This window comes from Cervus elaphus, chromosome 1 (assembly GCF_910594005.1).
Source record: "Cervus elaphus chromosome 1, mCerEla1.1, whole genome shotgun sequence".
NCBI classification, from domain to species: Eukaryota; Metazoa; Chordata; class Mammalia; order Artiodactyla; family Cervidae; genus Cervus; species Cervus elaphus.
In genome coordinates, this window is record NC_057815.1 from 81,193,201 (window position 1) to 81,199,518 (window position 6,318).

Genomic DNA, 6,318 nt, shown 5'->3' on the forward strand with positions numbered 1-6,318 from the left:
GGACAGAAATCCCAGGGTAGACATACCTAATAGCAATAACCCAGTATTTATTAAGCATTTATTATGACAACTACTGCATGAGCTCTTTTTGCTTTGCATTCTCTCATTTATCCCTTACTGTAAACTTTTCCAATATGTATTGATATCTACCTGTGTATCTAATCTACAAATGACCATGATTCTTTGAGAGATTAGCTTGCCCAGAGTTACACAGTTTGAAGATGTGGAGGCAAGCATCTAAACCCACAGCCGGACACTCCAGTGTCTACTGACAGTACAACACATATTCAGTTTTTATGGATTAGCAACAGTGAAGACATTTGATCATTCAGTTGCCCTAGCATTATTGGATAGTTTTCCTTAGGAATAAAAGGTATTTCTCAAAGATGTGTAAGAATAAGTACAAAATACCATGGTTAAGCATTACTGTATGTTTTTCTCAATGGTCAACTAAAAGGGTAGGTAAGATCTTCATTCAGATAGCATGATTATTAGTCCCACTGCTTTTGTATGGGCCTGCTCTTTCAGAAATAATATAATAAATGTCACAGAAGGAAGATAGCTGACTCTGCCACTCTTACACCTGGTGTAAGTAAGAATAATAAAAATAAAACTCTGACAAAGTTATTTTAGTAATAGCTCCACTAGAGGGAATGAGACTAAATTCATTCATATTAGTCTCATATTTTTGTACCAGAAAAGATTTTCATAAACAATAGTCTATAAGTTGAATCAGTGCTAACCCTAAAGCATACCGTGTCAGAGAGCCTCCAGATTCTCTCAGCCCCTTCTTAGAACACGACTGTAAAGTTCCCAACTTGATGCATTCCCTTTAAGTGAACAATGGCTCTTTCAGCATTGTGTATACAACAATGCCAGTAAACATTTTAGCATGAGACGACACAAAGCCAAATATCTGGTAGTCTTATTCTTTTTCTCACAGATGTGATCTTTTCAGCAGTTACAGTAAGATTCCAAGTCTGTTTTCCAAATCAGTGGCATTTTAAAGATAAACATGTGTTTCTGCTTAGTGATAACAACATTTATTTAGAGTATTTTACACCCATGTGGTGAAGAAAAAGCTTTTCTATTCCTCTGCTCCCCTTTTTCTCTTCGTGAGAGAACAGAGTACATTGCCGAATCCAGTTTGTATGTGTTGGCACATGTGTGTGCATGCATGACAATGGATTTACCAACATGGGCCAGTACTATTAGATATCTCTAAAATGGTCTAAAACAATTCAATTCCATGTTCAGTTCAGTTCAGTCGCTCAGTCGTATCCGACTCTTTGTGACCCCATGGACCACAGCACACCAGGCCAATTGCATGTGAATAGATTCTAAAGTAGTAACTGACATGAATCATTTTGAGTTATGACTATCTTCCACTCTTGATCTCTGTGTAAAGCTTAGTTAGGCAGAATATATCCTCTGATTCTATTGATAATTGTCATTTCCTGTGAAAATGTCATATCTTTTCAAGCAGATTCAAAGCAAATATTTTGCCTTGTGTTTAATGGGAACTCAGTAAACATTTTTTGATTAAAAAGTAAATGATTATTTTACCTTTGCTGTATATTTGAAGAAACAGACAAAGGATTAATCTCAAAAATATACAAGCAACTCTTTTTTTTTTTTTTTTAATTTTTTTATTAGTTGGAGGCTAATTACTTCACAACATTTCAGTGGGTTTTGTCATACATTGATATGAATCAGCCATAGATTTACACTTATTCCCCATCCCGATCCCCCCTCCCACCTCCCTCTTCACCCGACTCCTCTGGGTCTTCCCAGTGCACCAGGCCCGAGCACTTGTCTCATGCATCCCACCTGGGCTGGTGATCTGTTTCACCATAGATAGTATACATGCTGTTCTTTTGAAACATCCCACCCTCACATTCTCCCACAGAGTTCAAAAGTCTGTTCTGTATTTCTGTGTCTCTTTTTCTGTTTTGCATATAGGGTTATCATTACCATCTTTCTAAATTCCATATATATGTGTTAGTATGCTGTAATGTTCTTTATCTTTCTGGCTTACTTCACTCTGTATAATGGGCTCCAGTTTCATCCATCTCATTAGGACTGATTCAAATGAATTCTTTTTGACAGCTGAGTAATATTCCATGGTGTATATGTACCACAGCTTCCTTATCCATTCATCTGCTGATGGGCATCTAGGTTGTTTCCATGTCCTGGCTATTATAAACAGTGCTGCAATGAACATTGGGGTGCACGTGTCTCTTTCAGATCTGGTTTCCTCAGTGTGTATGCCCAAAAGTGGGATTGCTGGGTCATATGGCAGTTCTATTTCCAGTTTTTTAAGGAATCTCCACACTGTTTTCCATAGTGGCTGTACTAGTTTGCATTCCCACCAACAGTGTAAGAGGGTTCCCTTTTCTCCACACCCTCTCCAGCATTTATTGCTTGTAGTCTTTTGGATAGCAGCCATCCTGACTGGCGTGTAATGGTACCTCATTGTGGTTTTGATTTGCATTTCTCTAATAATGAGTGATGTTGAGCACCTTTTCATGTGTTTGTTAGCCATCTGTATGTCTTCTTTGGAGAAATGTCTGTTTAGTTCTTTGGCCCATTTTTTGATTGGGTCATTTATTTTTCTGGAATTGAGCTTCAGGAGTTGCTTGTATATTAAAGAGACCATAGCAAAAATCAACAAAGCTAAAAGCTGGTTTTTTGAAAAAATAAACAAAATTGACAAACCATTAGCAAGACTCATTAAGAAGCAAAGAGAGAAGAACCAAATTAACAAAATTAGAAATGAAAATGGAGAGATCACAACAGACAACACTGAAATACAAAGGATCATAAGAGACTACTACCAGCAGCTCTATGCCAATAAAATGGACAACTTGGATGAAATGGACAAATTCTTAGAAAAGTATAACTTTCCAAAACTGAACCAGGAAGAAATAGAAGATCTTAACAGACCCATCACAGGCAAGGAAATCGAAAGTGTAATAAAAAATCTTCCAGCAAACAAAAGCCCAGGACCAGATGGCTTCACAGCTGAATTCTACCAAAAATTTAGAGAAGAGCTAACACCTACCTTACTCAAACTCTTCCAGAAAATTGCAGAAGAAGGTAAACTTCCAAACTCATTCTATGAGGCCACCATCACCCTAATTCCAAAACCAGACAAAGATGCCACAAAAAAAGAAAACTATAGGCCAATATCACTGATGAACATAGATGCAAAAATCCTTAACAAAATTCTAGCAAACAGAATCCAACAACATATTAAAAAAATCATACACCACAACCAAGTGGGCTTTATCCCAGGAATGCAAGGATTCTTCAATATCCGCAAATCAATCAACGTAATACACCACATTAACAAATTGAAAGATAAAAACCATATGATTATCTCAATAGATGCAGAGAAAGCCTTTGACAAAATTCAACACTCATTTATGATTAAAACTCTCCAAAAAGCAGGAATAGAAGGAACATACCTCAACATTATAAAAGCCATATATGACAAACCCACAACAAGCATCACCCTCAATGGTGAAAAATTGAAAGCATTCCCCCTGAAATCAGGAACAAGACAAGGGTGCCCACTGTCACCACTACTGTTCAACATAGTGTTGGAAGTTTTGGCCACAGCAATCAGAGCAGAAAAAGAAGTAAAAGGAATCCAGATAGGAAAAGAAGAAGTGAAACTCTCACTGTTTGCAGATGACATGATCCTCTACATAGAAAACCCTAAAGACTCTACCAGAAAATTACTAGAACTAATCAATGAATATAGTAAAGTTGCAGGATATAAAATTAACACACAGAAATCCCTTGCATTCCTATATACTAACAATGAAAAAACAGAAAGAGAAATTAAGGAAACAATACCATTCACCATTGCAACAAAAAGAATAAAATACTTAGGAGTATATCTACCTAAAGAAACAAAAGACCTATACATAGAAAACTATAAAACACTGATGAAAGAAATCAAAGAGGACACAAACAGATGGAGAAACATACCGTGTTCATGGATTGGAAGAATCAATATTGTCAAAATGGCTATTCTACCCAAAGCAATCTATAGATTCAATGCAATCCCTATCAAGCTACCAACGGTATTTTTCACAGAACTAGACCAAAGAATTTCACAATTTGTGTGGAAATACAAAAAACCTCGAATAGCCAAAGTAATCTTGAGAAAGAAGAATGGAACTGGAGGAATCAACCTGCCTGACTTCAGACTCTACTACAAAGCCACAGTCATCAAGACAGTATGGTACTGGCACAAAGACAGAAATATAGATCAATGGAACAGAATAGAAAGCCCAGAGATAAATCCACGAACCTATGGACACCTTATCTTTGACAAAGGAGGCAAGGATATACAATGGAAAAAAGACAACCTCTTTAACAAGTGGTGCTGGGAAAACTGGTCAACCACTTGTAAAAGAATGAAACTAGAACACTTTCTAACACCATACACAAAAATAAACTCAAAATGGATTAAAGATCTAAATGTAAGACCAGAAACTATAAAACTCCTAGAGGAGAACATAGGCAAAACACTCTCTGACATAAATCACAGCAAGATCCTCTATGACCCACCTCCCAGAATATTGGAAATAAAAGCAAAACTAAACAAATGGGATCTAATGAAACTTAAAAGCTTTTGCACTACAAAGGAAACTATAAGTAAGGTGAAAAGACAGCCGTCAGATTGGGAGAAAATAATAGCAAATGAAGAAACAGACAAAGGATTAATCTCAAAAATATACAAGCAACTCTTGAAGCTCAATTCTAGAAAAATAAATGACCCAATCAAAAAATCGGCCAACTAAACAGACATTTCTCCAAAGAAAACATACAGATGGCTAACAAACACATGAAAAGATGCTCAACATCACTCATTATCAGAGAAATGCAAATCAAAACCACAATGAGGTACCATTACACGCCAGTCAGGATGGCTGCTATCCAAAAGTCTACAAGCAATAAATGCTGGAGAGGGTGTGGAGAAAAGGGAACCCTCTTACACTGTTGGTGGGAATGCAAACTAGTACAGCCGCTATGGAAAACAGTGTGGAGATTTCTTAAAAAACTGGAAATAGAACTGCCATATGACCCAGCAATCTGGGCATACACACTGAGGAAACCAGATCTGAAAGAGACACGTGCACCCCAATGTTCATCGCAGCACTGTTTATAATAGCCAGGACATGGAAGCAACCTAGATGCCCATCAGCAGATGAATGGATAAGGAAGCTGTGGTACATATACACCATGGAATTTTACTCAGCTGTTAAAAAGAATTCATTTGAACCAGTTCTAATGAAATGGATGAAACTGGAGCCCATTATACAGAGTGAAGTAAGCCAGAAAGATAAAGAACATTACAGCATACTAACACATATATATGGAATTTAGAAAGATGGTAACGACAACCCTATATGCAAAACAGAAAAAGAGACACAGAAGTACAAAACAGACTTTTGAACTCTGTGAGAGAAGGTGAGGGTGGGATGTTTCGAAAGAACAGCATGTATATTATCTATGGTGAAACAGATCACCAGCCCAGATGGGATGCATGAGACAAGTGCTCGGGCCTGGTGCACTGGGAAGACCCAGAGGAATCGGGTGGAGAGGGAGGTGGGAGGGGGGATCGGGATGGGGAATAAGTGTAAATCTATGGCTGATTCATATCAATGTATGACAAAACCCACTGAAAAAATAAATAAATAAATAAAGGAAAAAAAAAAAGAAATTTTCATAATGAGTGGTTGGTGGAAAATGAAAGCATTAGAAACTTTTAAATCGTCATAATTAACTTGTGAGTATGTAAATACTGACTAAATTTAAATAAATAAATAAATATGATATATATATATTTATTATTGAAAACACCATTTGCCCTTCTCCAACACTACAGAGACAACTTATCAGTGATGGTGATGGTACTCGGTTGTGTCCAACTCTTTGTGACCCTATGGACTGTAGCTTGCCAGGCTTCTCTGCCCATGGGTTTTTCCAGGCAATAATAATAAAGTATTCCAAGAAATATTGCTGACCCAGGGATTGAACCTGCATCTCTTGTGTCTCCTGCATCAGTTGGCAGATTCTTTACTATTGTGCCACCTGGGAAACTTATATATTTATATACATATATATATTTAATGTTGCAGCTCAGAAAAACCAACTGTTGCCACCTTTTAATGGATAAGCATAGAGTTAGCTAGTGATAAACTATGAACAACTTAAACAACCTACATTAGAATTCATTTTTAAAAGTCTCAAAATTCCTAAATATTTATTTTTATGCAAACTATCCCATATTTTTGGTAA